The sequence below is a fragment of the Aquila chrysaetos genome, chromosome 15, assembly GCF_900496995.4.
Source record: "Aquila chrysaetos chrysaetos chromosome 15, bAquChr1.4, whole genome shotgun sequence".
NCBI classification, from domain to species: domain Eukaryota; kingdom Metazoa; phylum Chordata; class Aves; order Accipitriformes; family Accipitridae; genus Aquila; species Aquila chrysaetos.
The window spans coordinates 23,784,895-23,805,915 of record NC_044018.1 but is presented as its reverse complement, the minus strand read 5'-3'; the positions used below and the strand labels follow the sequence as shown (position 1 = coordinate 23,805,915).

The window sequence follows — 21,021 nt, the reverse complement described above, 5'->3', positions numbered from 1 at the left end:
CCTAATATTCACTCACACAATATGTTTTTCACTAGCACAAAGTGAATATGTTATTGAGGGGATTGTGTACTAGTATCTCCAGGTACTGCAATTGACTGAGGGTGTTTTAACTACACCTTCATGAAAAGGTGCACTGTACATGAGAAATACAGTTGTAAGCACGGTCATGGTTTAACCCCAGCCAGCAACTAATTACGACGCAGCCACTCGCTCGCTCCTCCCCGCTCCCAGTGGGACAGGGAAAAGAATTGGAAAAAAAAGTAAAACTTGTGGGTTGAGATAAGAACGGTTTAATAACTAAAATAAAATAAAATATAATATAATAACAATAATAATAAAATATTATTATAACAATAATTGTGATGAAAAGGAATATAACAAAAAGAGAGAGAAATAAAATCCAGGAAAAACCAAGTGATGCACAATGTAACTGCTCACCACCCGCTGACCGATGCCCAAGCAGTGACCCACCCCTTCTGGCCAACTCCCCCCAGTTCATACACTGGGCATGACGTCCTGTGGTACGGAATATCCCTTTGGCTAGTTCGGGTCAGCTGTCCTGGCCATGCTCCCTCCCAGCTTCTTGTGCACCTCCTCACTGGCAGAGCATGGGAAATTGAAAAATCCCTGACTTAGGATAAGCGCTACTTGGCAACAACTAAAACATCAGTGTGTTGTCAACATTATTCTCATACTAAGTCCAAAACACAACACTATACCAGCTACTAGGAAGAAAATTAATTATATCCCAGCCAAAACCAGACAGCATTTGAATATTTTAAAATTCTATCTTTAATTTGGAAAAAGTGTAGCCACAAAGGAAAACTTTTTTTTATTGAAATGTTTATTATATACACATATGAGAAAAAAATTATACTCCCAAAGAACGATTAAAATAAATATGTTGTTATAGCTGGATTTGAAAATGAAGAAAAATTTTCTTTGGTCACTTTTTTCCAGAATATTGTCAGTGGCCAGTGGTCCAGCTCCTTAAATAGAACCCATTAATCGTTTTGAAGGAGAGATGGTTTTTGCAGGTTTTCAAAGTACTTAAATTAAAATCCTATCTGGAACAAGCCAATAATTAATAATTTATATATCTATTTCAAAAGTAAGGTAACTTAATATGACATGGCACAAATACAACAATCACCACTTTTTTCAAGAACAATAGGATGCTTATAAATTTAAAATTAATAAAGTTAAAACAAAATAAAAATCAGTTTATATAATCTTGAAAAAGTTAAGATCCTAAAATATTCAGTAAATGAAAAAAATCTGATTTTCCCATACTGATTTTTAACAATGCCTTTTTTCTTTTTAGATGCTTATATTTTAGGTCTGTAAATCTGAATAGTAATATGATTTATATTAATCAGTGACTACTAACACCAGATGTTCAGAGACCTATACAACGATACTTCCACTCTGTTCACACTTCTTTGAACTCTTCAGGCTTTTTATCTGAGATGGAATAACAATGCTCAAGATCAAAAACTAACTGGGAGCAATTGCAATACATTCTCTTCAAGTTGTGTACACTTTGAAGGAAACTCAAAGAAAGAATAATTTTAACAAAAACTCATCTAATTCCTTTTGTTTTCTTGTATTTGTTTCTAGAACAGCAATTGGCAATAGCAAATATGTTTAATGAGGGCAATAAAAGACCAAGAAATAATGACTTAGAAAACTTTCATTTTGAATCAATTTACCAAGTTCAGTGGGGTTTATGTACTATTTGTATTTTATCTTTCCAATAGTTTTATCTTGTCTTTTCTCACATAAGTGATGGAAGATTCAAATGCTGTGTCTCCATCTCCTGGCAGATGAGAACTAAACAAAAAATGTGGACTGGAATTCATGAACCTGAGGGACAAAAATTAGGAAGAATTAAATTTCTGTTTCTTGATTTGTTTGCAGCTTTTCCCCATTCCTAAAATCATTCCAAGCTATTATAATGTAGAGAAACAGAAAACAATGATAATTTTATGCAGATAGAGTCAAAAGATCATATCACTTAGCAATAACTCATAGGAGTTCTTCAGCCCCAATTTTCTGTTAGAATAAAACAGGACTACACCATTTAATGTAATGGAGAAATGCCAGTTTACAGTAAATGAGTATTTGAGGATTTTTTAAATCCCTAGATTGATAATTTAAAATAAACACGATTTCATTTTCCTTTGTTCATATGCCTAAAAATATAGCCATGTCTTTGCTCTAACTAGTTTACCTGGAAATAATGTACTTTTTTATTACATGTACTGTATGATAAATTACATTTACCTTATGTGATTTCTATGTAATTCTGAGGTTCGTTTACCTCCCCACTCCCTGGTATTATAGGTATTATCACAGATCATACTACCAAATGCTGTTTATAATTTATTTTGCATAAACAGTAAAATAAAGTTTAGAGGAAATTACAGCAGATATGTGTGACTTCTTTCATTAAAAGCAAAGCTTTATACTGGTTAATACTGCTACACAAGTCAATTAACAGTTAACACACAGGTGTAAGGATGAATGTCATTAAAGACAGTCTTAAAAGAATAAATTGCTATTGCATCTCATGCCAGATGACCTTTGCATACAGCTTATATTAACATATTTTTAATCTTAAAATCTTCTATGCATTAATGACATCGTAATCAAGTTGAAAAATTAAAACAGCCCTAAAGTTGGTTTGTCCACTAGTTTGTCCACTGGTTATATTAGCATTCCTTAAGTAAAGATGTAGGAAAATTTGAAGTGATTTTGCTACCAAATATGTCTGAAAGGAGGATGCTTTTTTCAATACTTAATCACAAGATCCAGAAGCATTATGCTTAGTATCCAAATCCTCACTGCATATATAGGCAAATGAGAGCATATCTCCTTTATAGAGTGCATCATCTTTGGGGATTTTTTTTTTTTTTTTTTTTTTTTTTAACAGGCTGTACAAGGCTCTTTATTATGTTAGGTAGAGAAATGAAAGAGATCTAGTGTTCTGGCTGGGGGTGAATATCAGCATTTCTGTACTACTATACTACAGAATGACACTTGTATTCTTTTTGGGGGGCGGGGGGAGTTCTTTTTGAAGTTTAGACAGTCACAGAAAGCAGTGATGAACTGATGTTCTGTGTTTATGGAAGAGTTTTCCATAATGATACCATTAGCTCTTATATTAGGACTACAAGGAATGTCCCCAGTGGTTTAATGTGTTGTCAATAGGCAAATTACAAATTTTCAAAATTTCTTCTCCTTGTAGGTCTCCAGTCTTTCCCCAGGTATTATCTACTAATTTTCATTATTAGTTCTGTTTACAGAACACAGTATAAAGAAGGTATAAAGAATAATGACTGTATACAAATAATATCCATTTTACTACATTAAAGAACAAAGCATGCTCATCATTACTAATATGCATTTTAACATTTATATTTGTTTGTAGGGTTAGCAAAACAGGGGAATGGGAAAAAGGTTTTATTGTAGAATATTTTCCCTTATAAAATATTTTCTTTGAAGAACAAAGAAAAGAGAAGCAAATTCTGTAACTGACCTTTACCAATAAAACTGGAGTTTGCTGTCTTTGAATAAAGTTTAATAAAGAAGAGAAAACATGAAAATGCCACTTTTTTATTTACTTCCCTAAGATGTGTTGAATTCATCTTATTTGATATTCCTCCAGAGGAAAAAAAAAAATCTATCTTAATGGCTATAACTAGTATTTTACTCATATAGAAAGAAAGAATTATCCTAGCATAGGTTTTACTACTGCCTATCTCAGTTCTAGCTTACAGGAAGAATGATAAATAAGATTTGTAGAGACAGACTATCCAGTTTAAAGAGTGTTTTGAAATACATGGTACTAGAGGAAAGGTTACCTTTAGAAAACTGTACTACAGATACTGATTTAAAAAATAGAGATGTACTTTAAAAATTTTAAATAAAAGGAGGAAAACATTGACGTTTTTCAGAGAGCAAAGTCGTGACTTCATGTTTACTTTAATATTCAGTCAGTATTGCCGTACTGAAGTTCAAGGCTTACTGTATCATCAATTAGAAAATAAGTTTCCAAAGTCATACTTCTATTTGTCATGGATAAACACAATCACAGAAACATATTACACAAGACTGTCACTGTCAGACCACTAATTACAAAATATTAGGGGTCAATTTTCCACATTAACATTAATGAAAGCTCTATACAGTCATTGAACAAAGTGTTATTGGGTGATAATAACATGCCCAGTAAGACTGTAAATCATAGCAATGAAAACCTATTCACACCTACAGTAGGTGCATCATTACTCTGTAACACATGAACACCTTTAGTGTGAGTCTAAAACACATTTCCACTATATGAAATACAAGGCATTACATATTAATTTAACTCATTGATAATATTAGAAAGTTTTCTTACAATCTACCTTAGAAATCTATGAAAAAAACCCACCTTTTCTTTTAATCACACTGAATTCCCAAATGTTTGTAAGATATAAATAAGTGTATGCTTCTGTTAGCTTACAGTTTTTTACAGAGTCCTGAATTTTTGTCATATTATTCAAAGTTTTTCTGGGAATGCTTTTATCTTCCCATATGCCTCCACTAAAAAAATCAAATCTAGCAATCAACAGTGCAAAGTTTGTGAATGTAATGTAAAGAAGCATCAGAGAGGTTGGAGCTCAACTGTGTTATTTCTCTTTCAAAAGATCAGTGAGACTAGAATGAGTGTGAAGCACAGCTATTGCATGTGGTCTTCCCTCACTAATATCTACTAATATATACATGCACATAAATCTCTCATTTGAGCTATGAAGAAGAAAATAAATTTGGATGCTTATGTAAAATATAAATTGCTTGTTTAGTATGTGACTTCAGAATTTTTTACCTTACAATTTGAAAATGTTGGTTACCAAGCTCTTCTGCCTCCGTGAGGAACATACTTTGCTTGCAGAGCTGCACTGTGAAATGAAAAACCTTTTCTTCTTGTTTTCATCCCTGACTTCAGAGAATCCAGGGTAAAAGAAGGATAAAGATTCTCTTTGGCTAATATTAATTATGTACTTAATATAGCTAGTATACTTAATACACTTATGTTTTTCTGTGGGGTCAGCCTCTGCTATGTTCTTCTGTACAATGTAATGGGAGACTTTTTCATTTTATTTTTCACCTACCTGCAGAAATACATGTCTCCTAGTAAGTAATTTAGGCAGTCAACTCTCCAGCTTCATAGTTCCAGAAGAATTAGGTTGGATTTACACAATTTCTTGGAAACAGACCTTGCTCCATCATGTGTTTCACTTATACCTAGCTACAGCCTCAAAGAAAGACCTGCCTTATTAGGAGGGTATTAGTGAATTTTAGATTTGTACTTCAAAGCATCAACTTGTACTCAATTTGTCACTGAACTATATTATGCAGGGATGAATTTAACATGGGGACACAGCACAATCCTATCTGGCAGGCAAGAAGTTTCACTTTGCTAGTCCCTCCATTCTACACTTTATACTGTGGCTGAACCTAGTCTTATTTTGGTGGTATAAGGGTCTCTAGCCCAGAAAGCTACATTTTATTTATATTTGATGTGAGCTGGTTCCTTGATCAACTTGATGACTAGAGAATGGCATCAGTATTTATTTGGTTTTGAGGGGACTCAGATTCCTACAGGAATAGATAAGAACTGAGGAATGATTTCAATAGTGTTAATGTTTCCTAAATTATGGGCATACATCCCTAAAGAGACAAATAGGCACCTATGTGTATTTGAGGATATGAACCTTAGTTACACCTATGAAAGGCAGACACTATTATTGGGACCATGAGTGCCTTAAGTAATACCTGGATAAAAGTAACAGATTATCACCCAAGTCGGAAGATAACATGTCATTATTTTCCTTGAATATACATAATTATCTGTTCTGTAAATCCAAAGGTAATTTATTTTTAAAATAGTTTCTACATAAAAAATATAAAATACAGTTTGGTTATTATATTTGTGAATATAATAAACACTTAGAGTGTAATTTTATATTCATTATATTTTCGTCCCAATTCCTTGTCAAGGCATTGAGTTTACAAGGATTCTTGCCATTATTATTTGAAAGGCAGCGCTGTAATTCTTACTTCTATGCTTTCATGATAGGCTGTGGCACCTCTGATTATGACATGTCACTTTCAAAGGACATTTAACAGACTTTCTAGCCAAAGTTTATATCCAGGATCTGCAAAACTGTCAGAACTGCACAAAACATATAGTACTACGGCACTTAATAACAGAAAACAAGAGAAAATGTTGGTCATATGGCTCTATGATAAATGACTGTGATAACTTTTCCTTCATTTTGTTCTGCTGGTAATAGGGATATGAAGGTTGTACAGCCAGGTGACTGCTTACTCATTGTATAATACAGTTAATGAGCTGCATTTGTGACATTAGTATAATCTGTCTGGTTCATAATGTACTATAGCACACGCATTATTTCACTGAATGATTTATGGGATCTCTATTATGTTGTAATGCATTTCCTAGGGTAATAGATAAGATGGATTATCTTGTGTTTCCTAGCATAATGTAGTTTTTGTACATCACAAATATAATTGGCTTATAAGACATCATATTTCATTAACAAATGAGAAAGATTTTGATGACAGGTGTCCCTTCATTAATTAAACATTTCCTTTTCCTTGTTATATGGTTCTAAGTATCTCCTAATCTCTTCTATTATTTACAATCTTTCTTGTTACTTTATTTGTATGCACTATTCTACAGTAAGATATATAATTGTTAGCTCATAGGAATCAAAAACTATCTTTTAAAAGAAAAAATATTTTAATTAATTGTTGGGGTTCTTTTCATTCATTCCTTCATGAACAATTCCTAGTCTAGATCCATTTCCTAAGGAAATAGGTCTTGTCCTAAAATTTTACATTGATGTGTCAGTGTCTGCCTGTTCCCCTTTTCCACCATTCTCAAATCCCACCAGACCTCCTTGGTCTGGCAAGGAGGTAGATCTCAAAATTTCTTCAAGTTTTGTGAATATTAGTAGCTGGTGCTGGTTGAAAGGAAAGACACTGTAAGTAATCTTATTATGATGAGAACTAGGCCCCTCTTTTTCCCTGTTGAAAATATATGGCTTGTTAATTAGCAATATCCCAAATAGCCAAATTGCATAATCTTTTTGCTGAGGGATTGCAGTGGGAGAGAGGGGAAAAGAATTGGGGAATTTGAAGGGAGAAGAAGCCAAAGCACCTTCTATGACATTACTCATAGTGAAAGATATCCCTGACCATGGGGGGTAGGGGGGTGGGGGCAGAACTAGATGATTTTTAAAGTTCCCTTCCAAACCAAACCATTCTATGATTTGATGATTCTATGATTCTGTATCTTAAGTCAATGTCTAAGTCATCATTTAGCATATAAATGGACTGGTGGGTAAACAAACATAATCAACGTTCAGCAAACTTTTTTGTTTGTTTGTTTTTTTTCATTTTGAGCACACCAAAAAGTACAGCTGGGCAAGGTATGTATATGGCAAGCTGTATGGATGAAAATTAGGTGGCTGGTCATTAGGTTCTGTCATGATTTTTGTCATGATTTAACAAAACAGAAAAGTCACATCTGGAAATTCCTACTGAGAGACTTTGGAGACTGCCAAATCTCCGGTTTTATGTTTTAAATCTTGTTCTGTCACTTACACTTAGTTTGTTTTTAAATTAGGAATTTCCAGAACTGTTACCCTATAAAGAAAATGCACAGTATCCTCAAATAGCATGACTCGACATGTAGGGACTATACAAGTGAAAACAGTCAAAAAAAAATATTTAATCCACTTATTTGTAGTGATATGCACTTCTAAAGGAAATGTAGTCTAATTTTATACATCAATATAAATATTTTAAGGAGCAATTTTTCAAATTGTAACTATTACCTCTCTTTGATAAGACATACATTTTCAGTAAGGTAATAAAATAGTTTGATTTCCACAACAGACAGTTATGATTTATCTTACACTCGTTATGTAGAAGCAGGAAAAAGGCAAGACAATAAACTCATCATAGATTTGTGTAAATTACATGTTCATCATTAGAAAAAAAGCCCAAACAACTACAATTTGCTCATGTTTTTCTCCCTTGCAAGTTTACGATTGTGATAATAACTACAGTATATCCAAATTACCAAGTATGTCAAGAAATTTGATTCCAATTAATGATGGCACATTGTATTGTATATTTACAGACTATGCAATTTTTTGAACCCTAGACCCAAAATAAAAATGCACAAATATATACATTACCCATATATTTAGACAGCTAGTAAATCCAACCTTTACCTTAGTTTCTTCAGTAGAAAAGACAGAAAACAAGTTTAATAGCATTTCCAGAGGTTAACATACCCAGCCTTTGGTGAACCAAGTTACGAAGTGATTGAGTTCCAGAATAAAGAACGCTTGCAGAGAATTGCTCTTTCACTTTACTTCTCTTAGAAAACCTTTCATTTGGGGGGAAGCAAGTGGGGACTTGATTTTGCTGCAAAGAAAGAGGAGTCCAAGTTAAACTTCAGAAGCCACATGCTATCCGATTTGGCCTAAGAAATTTTATTTTTAGATCTTAAACTTCTGGGAGCAGGGACTAACTTCTCTTACACATTTTCAAAAAAAAAAAAAAAAAAGAAAAAAATTCTTATGCTTTAATGGAGACAACTGTGGGTTCAAACTCCCAGGTGAAGTAAAGTCTTCCATTCTCCCACAAAAAGGTACCCCTCTCCTCAGCAGTTTCTATTCATTTTCTATTGGTATATATATGTGATTCTTCTTCCCTTGTACTGGCTTTTTTGTATTCAGCCCTGAGGGACACGACTTTTTCCTTTACTTAGGTATGTGATTTGTTCAGAGAGGCTTGATAGCCACCAGTGAGGTTGTGGGGGTTTTTTAAAGTAAATCTTACATTTATCTTTTCATTTCTTTTCCTTGCCACATCTTTTTCCAAGAAAAAGTAAAGTGAGATAAAAAGAGAAAAAACTAAATTTTTTTGAAATTGTTTTCTTTTTTTTTATACACTGCCTGTAGTTGGAATGATTTTTCAGGTGAAACGGACTTCATGAAATGATCTATTTAAGCATTTCAGTTTGAAATGTTTTTCAAAAGACAGGTCCTTTCTGGGATAACTGTAATTGGCATGCTGAAATGTGAACATTTTCTTTTACAGAAAGAAAATAATGTATTGTGATTTTTTTTTTCCTATGCAGTAAGAAATTTGAGAACTTATTTAACTCAATATCTATTTGATTGAATTTTTAAATCAAAATTTTAGTGGTCTAGCAATTGGTAACCTATTTCTCCATATGATGATGAATAGTTTATTGTCATTGATTGATTTATCTGATATTACAATTAAAGACAAAAAACCCCATTGTCTTAATTGACCAAATGAAAACCAGAATTACCGGATTTTCAGACAGCAATTGACAATTACCAAGTTAATGGTAAAGGGTAATATGTTAGGCTGATATCAGGTTAAAAAAATGTTATAAAAGAAAATAGTATTTTAGTCATTAAAAGGGAGAAATAGGCATTAACTAAGTCTCCTCATATGCCATCCACTGCTAGCAAAACCATGTCTAGATAATAGGTTGTGATTTTCTGGTAGCAGGTGCTTTTTGACTCTTAGCCTTGCAGACAAAGTCCTAGGGAGAAGTTCTTTGCCTATAAGAAGATGATTAACATGATTCATTTTCAAAACTTGCTTTCAGTTTTTAATAGTGTTGCATTTCTAAAGTTCAGGTTCCTGTATTCTATGTAGTGGACATTTCCTATACTGGTTTTCTGTGTTCTCTAGGAATAACTTCGTGTGTCTCAATGGAATCTAAAGATTCTGCTTGACAACTAGAAGGCAGAATAAGGGAGCTAAAAGGAAAGGTTCTCATTCTAGGATGTGACTTTGCCATTATTGGGATATTTAATTGTCATCTTCTATGCTAAGAGTAGATGATTTATTATACTTGTGATTATATATAGCTTTAAAACTTACCGAGGGTGAGAAATCCACTAGTTAATTCATGTCTTCTGTATCTTTAGTGGGGTTAGTCCTCTTCCCTGAACATTTCCTGCAAATGCACATGCATATACACACGTAACCCATAGGACTGTACTTTAAAAATCCACTGAAATATTCGAGGGCATGCTCCAGTACATTGAAATATCATTAAAGAAAGGGACAGTAATAAGTATCTTCTGAAGAAAATTACATGTGCAGTGTCTTCCAAGGTCACAACTAAAGAAAAGCTACAAGTGCTGCAACCAAGACTGAACTGTCCCTGGATGTGCACAAATGGCTTTAGGAAGGGAGAGAAACTCAGAAACTGAGTTGCTTAAAGACCTGAAGATTAGGTAGAAGCTGAGGGTGGTCTTTCAATGTCTCAGTTTTTGTTTTATATTCCTAATCTTACCATAAATCGTACATATAGGCATTCACTTCTTGCCTGGATTTTGGCCAATGTCATTACTCTTTATTGGTTCTCACTTGTGTTCGGCTGTAATAGTCTTCATACTTCTTTAATCCAAAAGAAGAACAGTTACACTAGCTAGATCAATAAAGGCACCAAATAAATTGAACTTTAAACACACATTGACAGTACTTTCTGTGGAAATTGCTGAAATATAAAACAACTCATTGTCTCCCAGATCTTTAAAAGTTTCAGGTTCTGATTCTCAATCACATTAAGAGTCACTTTAAGATTAGTGAAACAATTCGTATCATTAAGGGTCTATGGAGTCCTAGACTTTAGAGACATACTTAGAGGGATCAGTTTTTCAGAGTCTGCAGTTTTTTTGGTTTTATATCCATTACTTAGCCAAAGATACTGAGAATGACATTTCTTAGTTTGTAAATGATGTAAAACTAAGGGACCAGTAAACATGGGGAAGACACATCTTTAAAGAGCTGGAGGAAATGAGAAATGTTCTTTCAATACACAAAACTGAAGAATAATGAATCACAAAACTGCAAAACAAATTGCAGGGTGAGTGACTGCTAAATGAAAAGATACTACAGCATCTGACCTTGAGAAAATTTATGTGCAGTGGTGGAGAAATCCCTGAAGTCTTCATCTCAGCTTGCCACTGCACCAAGTAAAACATAAGAGACACTAAGTTGCATTGTTCAAGAAGCACAAAATAAAGCACAAAAACTAGAAGTAGTGATGCATGAAGCTCTGACTACATCCCAGATAATATCTTGTGCTGGTCATCAGTACTCCTTTTCATATTAATTAGTGTTGAGTACTTTTTTTTTTCTTTTAGAAAGCTATTATTCAAAACACATACAGCTCATACAAATATGAGTAAGCTTTGGCTATGAATATAAACTGAAAATACAGTGTGCTAAAAACCAGACCAAATTAAAATAATGCTTGCAGTTACAGAAGGAACAATAATATCCTGTTCCTTTCTGTCTATAAACAGACAGTAACTTAGAAACGTGATTCAAAGGAAATTATCAGCAAAAATCACAAATTAAATGTTAAAAGATGGGACAGTATGAAGCACAATGAAGGTGCATAACTGGCAGAAAGTCTTCTCAGGCAGAAAAAGGAGTAGAACTCTTCTGTATACCTACTCCAATTAAGCTCTGGTTTAACAATTTTTTTTACTAGCAGAAATCTGTTCTAAATGTACCACTGAAGTCCAACTCTCCTGGAAGTGCTTATCTGCTAAAATCAATGACAATTAGGTCTATTATTCCTATACTTTATATGCCTGAACTCAGAAACTGTATTTACAGTTTGAGTTTAGTACCTGACTTCACAGTGAAAGGAAGTCTGAAGGAAGGATTACTCAAATTGTGGGATAAGATACAGTGAAGAAACTTTATCTGAAATTCTACCTCTGCATAAGTACCTATATGAAACTTTTATTTCTTGCCCCAAACTAGTTTGTAGACATATGTGGTTAAGAACAGATAATGCCTAAAAAATAGAAGTTGGTCACCTGTACTTCTATATACACTTATGTGCATACAAGTTAGTCCTAGTGGTAGACAGCATGCTCAGAACTAGAAGAAAAGATTTAAATCCTCTTCATCCTGAGAGGCTTTAAGCTAAAGCTGTTGTATCTGCAGCCATCAGGTAACAGAAGGAGGTTGGATAGAACAGCCTTCTCGTTCGAGCGTTGAAGTTCAGCTATAGCAGAAAGAAAAGGAGAAATCAGTGGGTAGGTTCAATATTTCTCAGGCAAGAAAGAAAACCAAAGTGCATTTGCCCATACAAGTACTGAATTGTAGCTAAAAACTGGGGAGAACCCTTACACAGAAGGAATGCATAAACAATAACTCCATCAAAACTTAGCACTAACAAGGGGAGGGATTAAGTTTGAGACAGTATTCAGAATTTTCCATTAGCTGAGGCAGATTCTTTCTATTATTAATTTATTTGCTTTTTCAGATCCTATTTTTAGTCACTAGCTTCTCCTCAGCCATTTTATAGGAGATGTCCGCATATTCAATAGTGCAAAATCCAGCTGAAAGCTATTAAATGAATTTTGGGTAACTTCGTGGTGGTAAATTTCCACTAAATTAATTTCTACAGAGCTCCACTGAGGAAGCAGTTTGCAGCCATAGTTCTCTGACACTAGATATTGTAGAGGTCAATAGCTGAATGCTAGAGAGCGACTACTACCAGAGAGACTGAAGGAACAATGAAAAAGTTAAGATCATGCATATTTCACATCTTGGGCACTGACAAGATCTAAGCTAAATTTACCTGTGATCTAGATTGAGATGTAACTCAGAAGTAAGGGTAGCCCTCATCTTGTCTTTAGTTCTTACAAAAGCACTCTGAAGTTAATGGAATTGCATGAACTATGTGTAAAGGTACTATCTGTCACTGAAAGAGATTATACTCAGACACATGATTCCTAACTTTGTTCACAAACACCTTATAGCTGAACTTCCAGAGTGTTACCCTGTGTGTCTTTACCTTGATTAACCTTTGATAATAAATCTGGATAAAATAACATGAATAAAATACAGAACAAAAAAAATCCACCCCAGATTACACTCATACATTCTTGCTTAAATCAATTACTTTTCATAAATGCATGTGATAAGAGCAAGAAAAAAATAATATTCAAGTCAATTTGGACCATTTTGTTTTTAAAATATAGTTTTTTTCCATGGGGATTTCTACGGAGGTTCCTTGAAAACTGTTATATATATGGCTGTTTTTATACATCTGAATATGCATTTGTTGTCAGAAAATCAGAGTGTATTTCCTTCTGGCTCAGGTATCTGGCTTATTACCTTCAGTAAAACCCTGGGTGAAAGTTTGCTTATTTTCTTCAACGTGGTTTCCCAGTTGTGAATAAAAGCACACACTGTGGACTGTACATGTATAACTGTGAACAGTTTGGTCTTGCAATTGGCCTTTAGATAGCAATTTTAAATGATTGAGATAATTGTTTCTATCTATTATTTTCTATTTTAGTATCTCAGTAACACATGCAAAGCATGATTGGGATGGGCCTGATTCTATCAGCACAAAACAAATCATATTCCTTATTCTAGAGGGCTTATTAACAAAAAGGGAAGGGTAACAAAAATGAACAATTTAATGACTAAAATAGTGAGCTGATACACTTGTGATCAATCGTACAGAAGAACTAAAACTTCAGGGTAGCAAGGGATAGCTTTTGCATAGTTAAACTTTTCAGGCTAGAAGTATACCTCAGATATAAAAGCTGAAATTCAGCACAGTACAACTCTCCAGTTCAAAAGACACATTGAACCACATAAGCTCACCTAGTATTTGTCACAAGGGTTTATGTGAAGCTTGAATATTGCATACAGTTAATGATGACTACTGTAAGTTCATTTTCACTTAACAATTTTTAGTCAGTGCTGTGCTAGTATTTCTTACCATGTGCATTGTTTTGTCTGGAAGAAGTTTGAAAGAAAATTTCTGACTAGAGCTGAGAAAAGCTAAAAAGAAATGATAATTTAATAAAAATCATTGCTAAATGATCGACTCCCTTTAATCTGTTAACTAAAAAATCTCCAGTGCACGCAGTAAATTGACTTCATAACTCTGGAAACAAAACACACAGAACAGACCTTTTTTTTTAAACAAAATTTTTTAGTATACTCAAGTGCCACAAATTAGGAAAGTAAAAAATGAAAAAAACACATTAAAACAAACCAAAACCCAGCTAAGAAAATTAAAGGGAAATAACTTCTAGGAATGGATAGCATATTAATTAGAAATTATTTTTCTCTATTTTCTCTATTTTTCTCAGCTGCAAAGCACAAATGAGTTTGTCACTCTAAGTCTCTAAGAAGAAACTGTTCCTCAGATCATAGTAGATATCTGCATGGTATATTCACACACACACACACAAAAGTTAACTGGGACCATAATGTTTTAATCAGAAGTAAAAAAATATGGATCCATATATAGGAGTCTTGCTTTTGTGATATCAAGGTGAATGTTTAGATTTTGCTCTGTTGGCAGTTATTCCATGACATCCTAACACTTCCCTTCGATATCTGATAAAATATTTTCTGCTCAATAAACATTAACTCCTCTATTGCCCAAGTAGAAGTGTGATCTGTGTCTTTGCATGTAACGTGTTTTATCATCTAGTCGTAATGCACATTGTTTGCATTCAGGACTTACAGAATTCTTGTGCAGCACAGAAAATACCAGAAAAAAACTGAAGCCTTTGAGTGAACATCTTCTGTTGTGTTTCAAGAGATAAAGAAAGAAAAAAGTGTAGTGAACAAATTCAGAAAAGTGTTCAAACCAAGAAGCAGAAATGAAGAACCATAATGAAAGTGTAATGCTTTGTAATCTTCTAGGCTTCGCTGGAGCCTAACCCTGGCTCTCTGTGCACTTGAGTAGCCTCACGTTGCACTCCTGCTTTGCTGTGCTGCATACATTCTTCTTCAAATTTCAGAGACCTGACTCCTGATCCACATCACAGTACAGTGACTTCAGGTCTGACTTATTACAACACTGTGACTTCTTACTGTCATGCAGCTTCAGCTGCAGACAGCAGAGTTTGTTCTGATTCTCATCAGTGTAATATCCGATTCATCTCATAGCTTCACTAACACAGTGTGACTCCTTGCTTGCAGAGCTCACAATAATACATTGGATGCATGTGTTTTTGTGTGTGCACACGTTGTGTTTTGTCAAGCTTACACAAACTCTCAAATATCTGCAAGGTATTCTTAAAATATTCAGTGCAGGTTTTAAATGTTTTATTACAAAATAAACTAAAATATGATCATAGCACTATCCAAAGGAACAGGTCAAAAGAGTTAGGAACAGTCAGGTATAAATAGAAATCAAATGTGGAAAATACAAGGAATGAGAGGCTACATTATACTAACAAATATAACGTACGCAGGACCACCATTCTCTGGCACTGAGGTCAAAAAGATATGGAAAGGTCCATGTGCATGCTACTAAATTCTCCTGTCACCTGAATCAAAGCTGTATCCAAACTGCATATTAAGAGTAGTCTCTGAGCCATGCTACCTTGACTGTGCCTTGTAATTCTTTGGGTGACTGCTATCTGGCCAACACCAAATCCAGGCCACCCTAACAGTATAACAAGTTAGGTGATCAGTTCCAGTGTTCTGGCAAATTCCATGGCATTTTTGGTTCCTTGTGATAAACTGTGGCATGGCTACAGACACAGTTAAAGAAAGGAATATTTAAGGTCAAGCTTTTTTGACTCTTCTATTAGCTACGTTTTCTTCGCATGAACGAAAAAAAAAAACAACCCACCCAGTAGTATAGTTAAAAGACAAAGAGTTCATTTAGTAGCATCAGAGAGAAATATTACATTGAAAATAGAAACCACAGTGCAGGGAAATTTTGCACGCCATTGCAGTATCTAGCATACAGTATTGTCCAGATACTGTGATTATTACTTTCTTGCCAGATATACAGGAAACATAGTGTCCCCTATCTTCTCCATAGAACAAGTAGTACAGGAAATAATGATCTGTTGTGATAGTCCAACTATGACTGAAGTAATAAGCTAATTTCACGAAGATAGCCTACCTGTGCAAGTCCTTGTGCTGCGTCCTGGCCATAGCTCTGTGTCATTTCTCTTGTATAAAAAGAATGGTTTTAAATCACCATTTTTATTGAGATAACATCTCCTATGACATCTCATCTTACACAAATAGCTCCAGCACATATGAGACACTGACCTATAGTGTCATCTTTTCGTTTGCAATTTAACAGCAATTTTAGACTGTATCCCACTATTGCAAAAGCCTTCCTTTGAAAATCCCTCTGACTCATGGTTATCATGCTATCAAAATGCAACTGCTGCTTCAGCTGGTGCAGACTTACTGAGCTACTTTTGACCTAGAAACTTTTGTGGGGAAGACCCCACAAAAGAAAAACAGAAGAAATCAATCATTTTCCTCTTTGTTGTTGGTCTGAGGTTGTCTTTGAGTAGCTTAAAATGGACAGGAAAATAGTCTGCATAAAATTTAGTATTGTCTGCACTTTTTGAAAATTCTCTCAGAATGGGCTGCCAGAGGTCCTTGATGAAAGAGCAAGCAAGCATCCAAAAGTTTTGTATTTGTTTCTTTTTTTATCAGTAGTTCAAGGAAGTTATTAATATTATACTTACTAATCCAGTTAAATTTAAAATTTTTAATCTGTTATTTGACATATGCTATTATTTCGGCTGTTATAGTGTATATAACTTTGAGGTGAGGAGCTGTGAACCTAAATCCCATTATCCTGATTTTTTCTTTTCACAGAGGCCCATCTGAACTTTTACATGTTCTAGTTCCTTGTCAACTCTTTTGTTTACTAAATCAGTTGAGAAGGAGATTCCTCTTCTGTTGCAGCCTAAGGGTCTGCAGGCATTTCACTTCTTTATATACCCTTTAAAATCCCACACAAATAAAGTAAAATAAGGCAAAGTTTGGTCTGTATTTTCAGAATGTTGTTCATTTTGCTTTTGGGCTTTTCTTGTGAGCAGATGGAGGTAGGGTAACTCTATAAAGCTGTATATCACAAACTGGTTGCATCGACTACAGTACCGTGCATGAAACAACATACTGACCTAGCCTCTGTGCTGGGGGGAGTGCTGGGGGGGAACGCAACAGTTTAGAAAACAAGGTGTTGGCATACCATGTGTTAACATTCTTGACTGATTACAGTCATCTAATTCCCCATCAATAAACCAATGGAGTTGTGACTAATTAGCCTTCTGCCTTTTATTCATATCCAATGTCAGGGAGAAGTGAGGGCTGGCTGCTCCTTAAGGGGCAGGGAGCTGAGGCCATGATGGCCCATCCTCATCCTCATCCTCATCCTCATCCTCATCCTCATCCTCATCCTCATCCTCATCCTCATCCTCATCCTCATCCTCATCATCCTCATCCTCATCCTCATCCTCATCCGAGCTAGGGGAGGGGGCAGGCCTGGGGTTGGAAGCCAGGCTCCGTTAAGAGCCCAGACTGCCAGATGATGATGAGGAAGAGGAGGGTGGGCAGAGACTGGGTTGGGATGTCAGCCTGTGGGTGGGGTGAGGATCAGGCCCAGTGACAGTAACCGCGGTCCACCGGCGGAAAGGCCGGGCAGGGCTGTGGGGACGGGGTCAGCCCGAGGCCAGGCCGGGACATGGGCCGGTGGGTGGGCCCGGCTTGGCAGGGCCCATGGCGGGGCAGGGCCGGGCTGCGGGGAGCTGGAGACGGGCCCCGGTGCGGTGTCACTGGGCAGGGCTGGTGGGCCGGGGGGCTGACATGGGGTCCTGGGTCACGGGCAGGGTGGGGGTAGCGTGCCCTCGGGGCCCTGACAGTCAAGATCGCAGTCCCGAGAAATAGGTTATGCTCAAACACAAAATGAGATCAATTAACTAGCTAAGTGTTTTCAGTGCCGAGTGGTATTAATTTGGTTTTCCTTTTGAAATTATATACTTTGAATATTTTTATCAACTTTTTTGAGACAAGATCTCAGTATCTGTTAGAGTCTTGATAAATATTATTTAAGAATCGTACTTCAAGGTAAGTGTTGTTATATTGATGGTCTCATTTCTAGGAAAAAAAAAAAAAAGAACAAAACACTAAACCCAGATGAATCCTAAATCAGTAGCAGTATACATGTGATGAAAATAAATATTAAAAAAAATGGTAATAGGAAAAAATTATTTTAGACAAAAATAAGAGAAAGGGGCACCGAAAAATAAGTGAATTAGAAAACAGATAAAATGTACAGAAGCATGAGAGTCTCATTTGACTTACGAATATAAATTTAACATTGTCAGCCAGGAATAACATCAATAATATCAGAAGAATTGCACAAGTGTGAATTATAGTCCCCAAGAAATGAGTTTCTACTTTAGCGAGTAGGAGAATTAAACAGTTCAGATATGCTGAGAAAAAAAAATCTGAATATGGTAAGAAAGCAGACAACTCCCAGCTACCAATTAAGGGAGAAATAGGCAGACAGAGTTGTAATGAAAATAAAACATTCAAAATGCATGAAGACATTAAATAACCTTTTGAAGCATGTGATGCATTCTAGCAAAATATATTTGCAGAACAGGAAGATTCAGATAAGAGCAATAAAATGTCAACATTTGTGAATAACCTCCAAAGTATTTCAAAGTTAGACAGAGCTTAAAACCCCCATAGAAAACTTCAGAAATACTGGTTTTTATCCTGTAACTGAAACCAGCACTGATATTGGAGAATTTTTCCTCTTTCCTTCCTTTTTCCTTTCCCATCTATTTTCCCTTCTCTTTTCTCTCCCTGATTTTCAAAGAAAGTACCACCAAAATAATGTATTCCTCAATATATAGAAATGAACACCATTCTACTTGATCTAAAGGATCTTGGTTTAAGTGAGATATTCATTAATCAAATGAAACATTTAGCTATGCATTTTCAGCTCCAACTTTAATTCTATTAATTAGTACTAATTTAGTGACCTCACAGCAAACACCCTCATTAATGCAGGATCAGTTACCCTCGAGCTCCTTATCTTGCTTATTACTTTTTACCTAATGCTTATATGCATAGAGCAACATTTGTAACCTATTTACATACAAAGATATACATACAGATCGAACTAGAGGACTGTAAGTGCAGCACAACTGGGAACAGTTTTGTCATTTGCAAATTGCTTCCTAGTTAGGACTTGATCACACTGATCTTTCCACTAAAAGCTGGGTTTTCACTCTTTTTTTTTTTTTTTTTTTCTTTTTTTCTCTGTTTACACACACCTAAGTATTTGCAGCGGACTCATAAACTCAGGTTTTCCTTGTCACTCTCTGGGAAAGCCTTACAAGTCGTATGTCCGAGTTTCTATTCATCCCTTGCTGTAATCACACATGTCCATGTCACTGTCTTCTATTATTTTAGCAGATACTAAACAAATTAAAATTTAGGATATATTTCTAAACTATACTGCACACAGAACTGTAATCACATTGCTCATTCTCCTGGCTGACCATAAGCAATGATGGCTAGTTAGCTCAAAGTAAACAGCTGTCAATATGATAAACATGATGAAAAGACAAGACTATCAACATGTGAGCTGGAAGATGTTTTATTATCCTGGCACTGTTAGCTTGATACTTCCTCTGACAGGCAATTGTTACAGACTTAGTGGTGATCTGAGCTTTTAGACAGAAGTATTGAGGAAGGTCATGCAGTCCCAGATCACATTTGGGACTGACTTTTTTTCTAGTAAGCCCTCTTACTCTCACTGTCTACATCATCAGACCAGTAAAGATATATGTGTAGGAACAGAACTAGAGTGGGAGGAATCTACTGCTGTGTGTGAACGCTTTTCAGAATTACAGAAGAAGATTGATGCAAGGTAAGTTTTCTCCATGCTGAGTCTACTGCAGATGCTCTAAAAGCCTTACATTTATTGGGAATGCTTGTGTGAATAAAATAGAGACACGTACATTTTTAATAGGAGGAAGCAAAGATGATGATTTTTATTTTGGCACTGCCTGCCAAATTAAAGAAAGCATCATTCAAGTCAGGTTTTTGAAAAGAACAGAAAAACTTTTTTTTTTTTTTTTTCCACTAACCTGACAGCCTTGTACAAAAAGAGAACTTGACTCAGAATGAATTTAAAGGAAGAGCAAATAAGGCTAGACAGTTAGACTATAACTCTCTGAAAAAGAACATTCAGGGTTTTAGGGAGAGGTAGAAGCATGCTGGAAACACTGACAGTTCCTAAAGAAAGCAAAGCCAACAAGGGCAAAGTCACAAAGAAGCAGCACCAGTGTGAGGTAAGGAAAGGTCAAAACTTCTGACGTTCACACTTAAATGAGCATACCTGGAAGGAAATTTCCTTTGATATTAAAACAGATTGATTAGAGTTTGTCAGAATGTATGCAACAAAGCAGCAAAGGCCCAATGATGTTTTATAAGAAGGACTTTTGAGGTCAGCCATTACAATACTGTGTCTTTGTGCTGTATACCTGACTGGAGAAATACAGCAGAAACTGCTTTAAGCATTGACAGGCAGTTTGGCTAGGCTTATAAGAAAAATAGAGGGAATACATGAAAAGGACCCTTAGGACTTGTAGTATTAATCTCCTTAGAAAATACTGTACTTAATAAAGTAATGTGAAATTATTGCATGCTTGTAATAACTTAATAAATTAGATAAAATTAGACATTGATACTTTACTTTTCTATTCTAATTATTTTTCAGATAACCTCTCTTCAGCCATTCCTGAAACCAATAAAAATCAGGCCATATTTCAGGTTAAAATGTTTATGGCAGAACCCACTATATATAAAACTTAATTTTATTCTGACACGATTTAGAATTATATCTTAATTTGACACAGATTTAAAAACCTGAGACAAATGCATTTGCTATAATGTTTGCTTTACATACTCCTCCAGGCAGCCCCTGTCTATTGCCACATTACCAGCACAGCAGCCTCGTGGATGGGAGGCGGACAGGACACAGGGCATGCAGTGATTACCGTGCTCTCAGGTATTGCTCTTTCAGAACAGCAGAGACATAGTCTTGAGGATCTT

The 21,021-nt window shown here is 35.3% G+C and overlaps 1 long non-coding RNA gene across 1 annotated transcript; it reads right to left on the bottom strand.

The window, feature by feature from the left end:
• Nucleotides 1–1,391: 1,391 nt before the first annotated feature.
• On the bottom strand, nt 1,392–11,108 carry LOC115351212. Its single transcript, XR_003926737.1, has 3 exons — nt 11,043–11,108; nt 8,379–8,511; nt 1,392–1,866 (listed from the first exon to the last, which is right to left on the bottom strand). It is a non-coding gene; the product is annotated as an uncharacterized LOC115351212 (long non-coding RNA).
• Between the last annotated feature and the right edge of the window lie 9,913 nt (nt 11,109–21,021).